Genomic DNA, 12119 nt, shown 5'->3' with positions numbered 1-12119 from the left:
TAATGTCATAATTCTCATAATTTAAAAAAAATAAGAACATATGAAAAGACAAACATATGAAAAGACAAACTTCCCTGTTTTACAGGGAAGTTTACAGTAATTCAGAGACCATGTCTTTACTAATGACAACCCTGTCTCTTAGAGATTATGTTTATATACATATAATTTGAAACAGCAAATACTTTCTGAGGGATACGTAACGCCAAGTGAATTACAATTCCTTTTAACATAATAAGGAAATGTTGCTAATTAATGTACATAGGTCGCAAAAATGTTGATACTGAACAAATCAGCAAAATGTTCACTGACAATAAATTTTAGTTTAATTTCCACCAAAATAGGTAAACTGTCAATAAAGTATTCACTCCAATTGATGCCAACATTTTTGTAATTACTTTTTATTAACATTTAACCAAAATCACAGTCTTTCCTGAACCAAAATACTTTTGTTACTTAAAGGGCCAGTGTGTAATATTTGGCATGGTTTATTGTCAAATCTGAATCTGAATCTGAATATTCTACCCATTCATATGTTTATATAAGTGTATAATCACTATAAAATAAAATTCGTTTGGTTTTCGTAGCCTTATAATTATACTTTTATATATATACAGTACAGGCCAAAAGTTTGGACACACCTTCTCATTCAATGCGTTTTCTTTATTTTCATGACTATTTACATTGTAGATTCTCACTGAAGGCATCAAAACTATGAATGAACACATGTGGAGTTATGTACTTAACAAAAAAAGGTGAAATAACTGAAAACATGTTTTATATTCTAGTTTCTTCAAAATAGCCACCCTTTGCTCTGATTACTGCTTTGCACACTCTTGGCATTCTCTCCATGAGCTTCAAGAGGTAGTCACCTGAAATGGTTTCCACTTCACAGGTGTGCCTTATCAGGGTTAATTAGTGGAATTTCTTGCTTTATCAATGGGGTTGGGACCATCAGTTGTGTTGTGCAGAAGTCAGGTTAATACACAGCCGACAGCCCTATTGGACAACTGTTAAAATTCATATTATGGCAAGAACCAATCAGCTAACTAAAGAAAAACGAGTGGCCATCATTACTTTAAGAAATGAAGGTCAGTCAGTCCGGAAAATTGCAAAAACTTTAAATGTGTCCCCAAGTGGAGTCGCAAAAACCATCAAGCGCTACAACGAAACTGGCACACATGAGGACCGACCCAGGAAAGGAAGACCAAGAGTCACCTCTGCTTCTGAGGATAAGTTCATCCAAGTCACCAGCCTCAGAAATCGCAAGTTAACAGCAGCTCAGATCAGAGACCAGATGAATGCCACACAGAGTTCTAGCAGCAGACCCATCTCTAGAACAACTGTTAAGAGGAGACTGCGCCAATCAGGCCTTCATGGTCAAATAGCTGCTAGGAAACCACTGCTAAGGAGAGGCAACAAGCAGAAGAGATTTGTTTGGGCCAAGAAACACAAGGAATGGACATTAGACCAGTGGAAATCTGTGCTTTGGTCTGATGAGTCCAAATTTGAGATCTTTGGTTCCAACCGCCGTGTCTTTGTGAGACGCAGAAAAGGTGAACGGATGGATTCCACATGCCTGGTTCCCACTGTGAAGCATGGAGGAGGAGGTGTGATGGTGTGGGGGTGTTTTGCTGGTGACACTGTTGGGGATTTATTCAAAATTGAAGGCACACTGAACCAGCATGGCTACCACAGCATCCTGCAGCGACATGCCATCCCATCCGGTTTGCGTTTAGTTGGACGGTCATTTATTTTTCAACAGGACAATGACCCCAAACACACCTCCAGGCTGTGTAAGGGCTATTTGACCAAGAAGGAGAGTGATGGAGTGCTGCGGCAGATGACCTGGCCTCCACAGTCACCGGACCTGAACCCAATCGAGATGGTTTGGGGTGAGCTGGACCGCAGAGTGAAGGCAAAGGGGCCAACAAGTGCTAAACACCTCTGGGAACTCCTTCAAGACTGTTGGGAAACCATTTCAGGTGACTACCTCTTGAAGCTCATGGAGAGAATGCCAAGAGTGTGCAAAGCAGTAATCAGAGCAAAGGGTGGCTATTTTGAAGAAACTAGAATATAAAACATGTTTTCAGTTATTTCACCTTTTTTTGTTAAGTACATAACTCCACAAGTGTTCATTCATAGTTTTGATGCCTTCAGTGAGAATCTACAATGTAAATAGTCATGAAAATAAAGAAAACGCATTGAATGAGAAGGTGTGTCCAAACTTTTGGCCTGTACTGTATATATATATATATATATATATATATATATATAGCAAGGGCCTTGCTTTAGAGAGGTCGCCATCTTGCGCCGCCATGTACGTACGGCAGACCGAGCGGACAATCCAGCCAGCCAGAGAACGCGTTTTGCGTGTATAAATAAACCAACAAAGACAGCGGAAGGAAGAAAGAAGGAGGAGGAAACAGCAGAGAGTGTTAGTAGTTCGTCGATAGAGTAGTGAAAAGTTTCTTTAGTTATAAAGTTTGCGAATGGACCACACTTACCACGCAACAGGAGAGAATGAACCCGAACCGTCATCTGCGAGGAAAAGAAGACGCAACTTCACTCCTTGTGATGCACTCTCTGTGGCGCTTTTCCTCCTGATGATATATCTCCCCAATGATGGTAGCACCGAATCCCATTCTGTGCAGCAAAATGGGAGCGGAGGATTCAGCTTCTCTTCTCGCCCGCTGAGCATCCAACACATGGAGTTCGTCATCTGTGTGCTCCGGCTCAAACAGGTATGGCTCTGGGTCTGTGTCCGCTACAAGAAACTCTTCAAAATCGCGTTCAAAGTCGTCCATTGCAGCTACTATAGTCCGGAGATATTGCTAGGCTAAATAAACAGCTGAGCTCTGTTTACAGGCTACGCTGTCAGTCAGTGTGTGGGCTGGAGATTGGTGGAGCAGAGAGGGGAGGGCTGCCCCACTGGGTACTGTAAGTGAGTATGTGTGTATGGAGTGTGTGTGTTACGCTAGAAGAGTCAGAGTTTGGGACGGAGTCTTTTACCCCCTGGAGTGTTACCGGAGTTTTTGGAGTGCTCAAATAAACGGGCCTTTTTCCCTAACGCTCCTCTGGTCTCCTGCTCGTGAGTGATTCATTACAATATCGTAACATGGTTTAGATTTCTAAATAAACATTCACGACGTTGCTAGATAGACCTACTCCTGAAAAACTCGTGCGCAAGGCTTTTTGTCCCTACGAGGCCACCGTCATTTACCCGACGGGAGAGGTGAGCAAGTGAGCCCTGCAATCTAGAATTTGACCACTGATGTCACTGTTTTCAACCCATTTTACACACTGGCCCTTTAAACACAGATAGGAGTCTGGACACAATCTGGTGTCAAGGTCCTGCACTTTCAAAGCCTGCGCAGCTCATGAATATAATGTTTTGTTACCTGTAAGAAACATTGTCTCTGAACATAATCCAGGCAGTGATTACATTGCCACAACAACCTAATTAAGAAAGCCATTAAGTAAAACATAAACCTAATTTGTCTGCTTAAATTTTTTGACCACCGAAAATGTAGCATGTCAACTATGGTCCCCATGTGATAAGCGTTTGATAAAAATGGCCGACATATGCCAACAACAAACATGGTTACTGCTGTTAGTATTTCATGTTTCAATCAACACATTCTCACTGTGACTTTGTCACATATTGCCACTTGGTCGTGGACTTTCCATGTGTACACACAACGTGCAAGGTAGCCTAGGTGTGTATGTTGTTGACATTCTGGGAAGCCGTGTCAACTTCAGCATATTACATGTCTTTTCAAAATACACTTCCTTTCTCACAGGAAATGTAAGTGGACTGCACTTATATAGCGCCTTTCCGACCAGTCAAAGTGTTTTTTAAACTACATGTCACGCTGACTTGTTCACACACATTCACACAATGGTGGCCAAGGCTACCATACATGGTGCCACCAGCTACTCAGTAAGCATTTGCACGCATTCACACACCCATGGAAGTTCTTGCCCAAGGATACATCAACATGTGGACTGGAAGAATCGGGATGGAACTGACGATCTTACGATAAGTGGACAACCCGCTCTGCCTCTGAGCCACAGTCATCCCATACAATTTCTTTTCGCCCCCTTTGCTTACATTTTTGTCCGGCTGTGTTTCCCCCTGATGCCATCAGGCATCACATCATGCAGACGTGAAAGGATGGCTTTTTTCATTTGTGTCTGACGTGGAAGTTGCCACCCAAGCACCGGTATTCAACAACTTCGAAATGAGACCGGGTTGTTTCAGTAGCGTTGTTCAGTGCATGAGACATTTTTCTTTTTCTCATGTCAGAGAAACAAGAAATGGTGATTCAACTGATGATCTCATGGGATCCATCGAGTGAATGAAAACCAGAGTTTGACGTAGGGACTGATTTTTGGATCGAGGTGAATGAGGTGGACAGAAAACATGTAAATAAGATTTGCATGCATAAAAATGTGCATGTGGCCTCTGACAGGTTTTGCTGAACCTCATTTGGCAAAAGTTTAAAATTTATTAATGCTGACTGGGTTGTCTCATACTCACACAGTGTCCCTACATATTAAGAAAACATGATTCAGGAATGATTAATGTTAAATCACAGACAGGAAACTTTCCTCTCTGGGTTCAAGACTAACATGTCATTTTCCCTGCATGCTTGAAATGGATGCAGTTACATTTTTTAAACAGTGAAAACATATACAACACATGGTGGTTAAATAGTGGTCCAATAGTGGTTAGTGTAAATATCATGCCTGGTTATCCTGGCACACAGCCACACCACCCAGACAATAGCTGCAGCACATTTCCAGAGACAAAGAGGATGTTTAAGTATTCTCATAGAAATTTTGATATAATTCATTTTACAAATCCATAACAAAGAGCGATTCTGCTCCAAGACCACACAATCAAGTATCAAACCAACTCCCCTTCTGTTTCCAATTTGTTATTGTTCACAGATAAAAGGTTTCCTTTACAAAACTCGCATTTACTCAAAAAAACAATCACAACCAATCTATGACATGACTTTTCTTCTTTAAGAGGTCTAAATGTTTTCCATATTGTGGGACTCTAAATGGATGCAGGAAATGCTGTCACTCCACTCTGCTTTCCAAACTTCCAGAATGAGGTTTTGGCTCTGGCAGATGCCAGTGCGGTAGATTCCAGCGCCGTACCGACCCTGCTCAGGTTTCCTCTCGCTGGGAGAGAGACTTCAGGAGTCTCCGCCCTCTCTTGATTCAGATGAACACAGTCATCTCCCCCCTCGCTGTCCATTCAACTCATTTCACATCTCGTGGAAATGTGTTTGCTAGACTTGAGGTCAGGCTTGATATTTCCTTCTGGGCACTGCATCCTACTAAACTGACCCAAAGGCATCTAAGTGTTGTTGACCAAACCCATATTTCCTATTGCAAACAGATCTTCCGTCTGCTCAGCACCAACATGCACATAACCGAAGCAGTTGACGATGTTTGAGCTGAAAGATGAACTGAAGCTGTGAGGAAGGAACAACTGGAAAACACAAATACATGCACTGACACTGTAAAGAGAAACAGAAAACAGATGAGAGATGTGAACATAATAAAATGAAGAAGGAAAACAAATTGTGCAGATTTTACATGTTACATCCAGACTGGTGACATTGTTCTGCAGTCTGGGAGCGTGTGGAGTTCTGGGTTGGGCCCGTCAGAGGTGTTGGAGATCGTATAAACAGCATTTAAAAGTGACAGGAATCAGTGTAAAGAATGAGCCTCTGGCTACACCCTAACGAACCCAGCAACGTCATAAGTCGTTAAACTCGTCTCTGTTCATTTAGAGACTGCGGGTGTATCTATTCCTGAAAACACTGGAAGGGAAAAACAAGGGGAACATTACCTAAGAGGGAATTCTACCAAAAAACATGAACAAAAATGAAAGAAGAAATGGTAACATTTAAATGTTAAAGACAAATATGTTTTAAAATATATTCTCCGATACAGATGTGAGTGCATTTTAGAGCGTTATTTTTTGTATCCAAACTAACAGTGATGGATGACAACACAATATACAGCATACTGTATATTACACTACAGGATCAACTAGTAAGGACACACTGGTCTCTTCAGTTTCACTTGCTGATGGTTGTGCCAGTTGCCAATATAGCCAATGCCTTTGCCAGTGTCAAGAAAATATTCAGCTTGTTTTTCCATTAATGTAAGCTACATATTTATTAGCCTATTTTTATTATTGATTGTGGTAGTAATATTAAATTATTATTAAATTTAACTTGCCCCATCATAGTTTCACGTTGGCATCCCCTTGCATACAACCAACACATGTGACACCAACCAAGAGACAGACCAGGACAGGATGCTTTTCAAGGTGTGTGTGTGTGTGTGTGTGTGTGTGTGTGTGTGTGTGTGTGTGTGTGGGTGTGGGCGGGTGTGTGTGTGTGTGTGTGTGCCAGCAGCTCTGTGAGACTGTACTCTCAGTTTGAGCTAAATGCTAACATCAGCATGCTAACAGGCTCACAGTGACAGTGACCATCTTTAGTTTAGCCTCTCACCATGCTAACATGCTAATTATAGACTGTATAAATAGTGGATGTAGCTTCTGTGACGTCACGCTTTGGTTTGTGGACTGTCGTTTTGAAGCCTCGAGTTCAGCATTTCGGCCGTCGCCATCTTTTTTTTTTTTTTGGAGCAAGAAGTGAACATATTTGAACTAGAGCTGTGGAGGAGCAAGAGGTGGATCTGACTCACAAACTGTAGCGATGCCTCGCAGCCTGCCTGTCACTCAAGCCGCCCCACCCTTAAATATACATAGCTTTGGGCCTTAATGAAATGTAAACAGGTAAGTTATTAAAAACAATTTCACCCCTTGCACAGTTGTCATGAATATTGAAATAAGCTGCAGAGACCAAAACTGTTTTTGTACCAGGCTGTAAACATGTTTATTTATGCTGTTAAGTTGAGCATTTTAAGATGGAGGTCAGTGGGGATTGACTCAGTTTTGGAGCCAGCCTCAAGTGGCCATTCAATGAACTGCAGTTTTTGGCACTGCTGCTTTGGCTTCATTTTTCAGCCTCAGAGGTTGCTGCTTGATTGGCACTGAACACAAAGTAAAGCTGAAGCTGATGGGAATATCATTAGTCCTACAGGTATTTGGGCATAAACTGAAGTATTGGATGAATTAAAGATGAAAGGTCAGGGGGTCATTGAAGTTATCACAACTTATCCTTAGGGGGGCATGAATGTTTGTACAAAATTTATTGGCAAGCCATCCAATAGTTGTTGAAATATTTTACTTAAAATCACACATGTGTACCTGCTGGTGGTGCTAGATAAAAAATAATCAGGTTATCACCAAAGCCATTAGGATCCATCGTCTGTGGAACATGTCTGTTCAAAAATTTGTAGCAACTCATCCAATGTATCTTTAAATATTTTAGTCTGGTCTGAAGTGGTGGACTGACTCAAAGACAGTCATTGCCATCCCTTAACATTAAGTGTGGCTAGAAACAGAAAAAGGTGTTTGCTCTATAACACATGTTTTTCCTTCTACTTGCAGAAAACACCTTAATAAACATCAATTAGTTTTAAGTTGTTCCAGAGCTTTTGTTCCACAAGGCTGTTTTCCCACATTTGATCCTTTTGTGTTTGTGTTATACAGCTGTTCAGATCACACTCATCATAGTTAACCTAAACTAAACTAATAACTAAAACCAGATTTGAAGAAACATTTTAGCTGACTAAAAAAAAAAACAAATTAGACTTCAAAGAAAACCAAAAACTAATTGAAACAATAATGTATGCTTACAAAACTAAATAGAATAATAATTAAAAATACAGGAAATGTCTTTAGTTTTAGGTTTTGCCAATTTGGTCAAATCTGTCAACACAACAAACATGAGGAGGTAGTGGTGTGTATGTTAGTAGAGACTGAGATGGCTACATGACTGTGAGTCAACTGCCTTCACAAAGGGTTGTGTTTGTATTGTAATACCTAATTTGAACTTTTTAAATCTTGCTCCTGACAAATACCCCCATGTTACATAAAAAGCCTAAAACTAACAGTCTACTCAAAGAAATAAAACTAAAATAAAACTAAATATTTTTAAACAACTGAAACGAGCAGAACAGTGCCCTCAGCAGAGTGCAGATCTCCACCAGGCGGCCATGTTCAAGCTGCCCAAGTGGATCATGGTCACTCGAGACTATTCTTGTAGTTCCAACAGACAGTGCAGCAAGCTTCAGAAGATATGATATAATTATGATGATGAATGTATCTTTAATAACTATAATACAGCCGTATCTCTTTGACCAGTTTTGTTTATGATTGTACTTTTAACAGTATTAACTTTGTCTGTAGGCGACAGCACAACAAAGTAGGAAACAGCAACAATAAACTGACCTAAACGGAAACCATTTAACTACGTACCCTGCTTACCAACTTATGGCAGAAGCACAAATATCAAGACCAAGACCAAATCAACAAAATTTGCAAGTCTGCAAAATCGGGCCGGCAAAGCAGTCCTCTTCTGAATCAGTGTTGTATGACACTGTTTGGAGGACGGAACAAAATCTCACCACCACCGGAATGGAGAGATCATCTGGTTTTGTCCGTCCTGACTCTTTTACAGTCAAGATGGTGGTGATGATAACAAAAATGTTGATTTATTCATCGTGTATCATGCCTAACTATAACGGATCATAACATATCGGGTATGGAATTGATCTACAGATGCAGAGTCAAAATGAGACCAACATTTTTTAAGGGTGTCAGTTATGAGCCAGAATGAAGGCCAAAATGTGGCCTGCAACAGACACTGAGGCTGTTGTCTGTAGGTGAGAAGATTTCCTGATGAGAGGAGTGACGATTCAGCAGCTAATGACTGTAGAACAGTCAATAAAGCCCCTTTTCTACTGCACGAAAAACCCACTAACACCCGCTAACATCTGGCTGTTTACCGCAATGGGAACAGTTTCACACCCGGGTCAAACAACTCTGCATTAGACACGGGTATTTATTGCCTCTGGCTCCAATTGGCACTGATGGAAACACTGGGTTGAACTCGGTAATTTAAGCTCCTTTACCGGCGAGATGCAATGACATGCCACTACGAAATTCTGTCTATCTCCGTCCAAGCAGCACTCAAACATTGATCCAAATTAGTCTGCAGAGAGTTTGAAAGAGAGACTTAATAACTAGGAAATATATAAAAAGAAGTAACCACCATAACGTTTTCAAAGGCCTCCATGCTCCTTTCTACTGTTTACCTGTTCTCCAGCCTGTCCGTGACGTTGAACGTGACAAACCAAAAAACAAAAAGGAAACACGTACACAGAAAGACATGTTTGTCTGTTGCAGAGCCACTCTCATCCACTGGCAATAGGATAGGAGTTGTTAGCCTATGTTTTGTGGGTTTATCTGTGTTTAAAAACTTTGCATTCACACACTAATTTTGGTAGAAAAGGGATACAACTCTTAAAGGGACATTGTGTAACATTTTCAGTTGTTTATTGGCAAAAATTGATGTCTGCATTCATAAATATGTCATCACTGGTGTACTATTACCTCCACCAATAATCTGACTTATTCTCGTAAAAGGAGAATTTCGGATTTGTTTGTACATTGTGTGGGTAAGTCGTCTGTGGGGTTCCATTACGTTTCGCCATCTTGAGAATACACCCGCCAGCAAGGGACATACAGCACCGCCTTCGGCGTTTTTGTTGAGAGCCAGGCCAGCACTGCGTGACTGAGGAGCCGAAGGAGAGGAGCAAGAGGCGCTTTGCTACTACCCTGGCAAATTTGAAACAAAGTCCCACTCTTTGAGCATAATGCAGGATCATGCATATGCAGCATCATGGGAGACGGAATCCTTGTCGCCAAGAAAGCGCAAAAGGGAATAGAAAAGGCAGCGTGACCGGCGAATTAAAAAAATTAAGGCCCACATCGGGGTTGCCTTTCCCAGGTAGAGAGAGCTGCTGAGGGAGAATGGTAATGCAATAACAGGCCAGCGCTAACAGCGGCTAACAGCGGCTAACAGCGGCGCAGTGATGCGAGGAGAGGGATGAGGCTGTTAGCCGCTGTTAGCGATTGGCCGCTAACAGCCAACAGCGGCGCTTACCTGTGATTGCATTACCATTCTCCCTCAGCAGCTCTCTCTACCTGGGAAAGGCTACCCTGATGTGGGCCTTCGTTTTTTTAATTCGCCGGTTGCTAACAGCCTCATCCCTCTCCTCACATCACTGCGCCGCTGTTAGCTGTTAGCCGCTGTTAGCGCTGGCCTGTGATTGTATTACCTTTCTCCTTCAGCAGCTCTCTCCACCTGGGAAAGGCAACCCCAATGCTGACCCTTGTTTTTTTAATTCGCCGGTCACGCTGCCTTTTTGATTCCCTTTTGCACTTTCTTGGCGACGAGGATTCCGTCTCCCGTGATGCTGCATAATACATGATCCTGCATTATACTCAAAGAGTGGGACTTTGTTATGCAGCAGTAGTGCCGCTGGCCACTAACAGCTGTTAGCGGCGCAGTAATGCGAGGAGAGGGATGAGGTGTGTGAGGTTGAGCCACTTGTCAGTTGTCAAAGGACAAGACGTGATCGGTTTGTTTCAATTTACATCCGCCCCAACAGTCCTACGTTGTAAACACAGCCAGCATGGTGAGGAGGGGGTTTGTCAACTCGCGTCGCGTGTGTCTGTGTAGGAGCCTGAATGAATACTCCATGTAGTATCGGATGACATGGTTTCATCAGTGTTATCATAGCTTTTTGGTACACAGCGGCTACAGTTGTTGCAATACGTGTTTGAAACAGTGAGGCGCTAGAGTGCGCCATCTGTTTGAATACAATATATGATTTCAGCGTTAGATGGGAGAAATTCCTACACACTGTGGCTTTAAAAATGCCAAATGACCTTCACAAATCAACTCAAAAACAAAGAAATTAAAAATTCTGCCATGACAAAAGATCTAAATAACAGTTTCTCCATGCTAACAGATGGTGTTTATATGTGTCCACATTATTGTTTTCAGCATTCAAGTTATTGTTCAGACGATTTCACTAAATTGATCTACATGTATATAAGACAGGTTTTTCAACAACTGTGAATCACCACAACCAAAAGAGATCCCTGAGCACACGCTCATAAATGTGCACATAGAATATTACGCTGAGTTGGCTTCATTTTTAGCCCTGGAGGTTGCTGCCTGACGGATAAACACACTGACGCACTCACATGACCAAAGGACAGAAAAAAGGAAATAAGAAAAAATTAAAAATTAAAGGGAAGTATAAGATCTCTGGTCCAGAAGCATTCAGATTTTTAATAAGATAAAATCCAACTAAATTCTGATTAATTGCAATTTTTGAACTGCTCCTTTAAAGTGCCCTCACTGTAATCGGCCTATATTCATAAAATCATTACAAATCATTAATTACACATTGGAAAAGTAATGGACCAGCTTCAAGCCTTTCATCTTTGTAAGTATAATTACCAGCGCTCTAACCAGCTGTGTACGCACGTCATCTATAAACTGTGGCATCAGCGTTATTTGTGACCGAGACTTAACTGTACTTTAACATAAAAAAGTGCAAGTCTACATCAGACAACCCCAAACTGTTGGAGACATTAAACGTGACTCTTTCATCTCTTTCCCTTTCTTCTTCCCTTTCTCTCTTTGACACACACAGACATTATTCCTCATATCAAAGCATTTTATTGAACCGTGGCGGCTAGCTGAAGCCACAAAGGCTCATTGTGTGACCTCCTCTTGAACCAGTCAGACGTTATACAGCCATTTTTCATCTTGCGCCCTTTGTCTCAAGCAAGGTGTTAAAAACAGAAATAAAAGGGGGAGAACGGAGAGGTCTCACTTTCAGAGAACTCACTCTCAGCTCGTCGTATTGACAAGAGGAGATAAAACTGCCTTGTTTTCCTGCAGCAGTAACCAGATAGTCTTTCAAAGGGAGAGTTTGGATGTCGAACAAGAGATGCAGTGAGTGAAGCATCAGATCGAATCAAAGCTCGTGTTCAGGTCTGCGCCGCCGAAGTGTATTAATGGGGATTCTCTCGGGTTTTTGTGCAAAGCCGTCAATCAAACCAAGGCGGAGGTGAGAAAGCTATGTCGGCCTGTCAGTGCGCT

The sequence above is a fragment of the Epinephelus lanceolatus genome, chromosome 2 (genome assembly GCF_041903045.1).
Source record: "Epinephelus lanceolatus isolate andai-2023 chromosome 2, ASM4190304v1, whole genome shotgun sequence".
NCBI classification, from domain to species: domain Eukaryota; kingdom Metazoa; phylum Chordata; class Actinopteri; order Perciformes; family Serranidae; genus Epinephelus; species Epinephelus lanceolatus.
Note: the sequence above shows the minus strand (reverse complement) of the source record.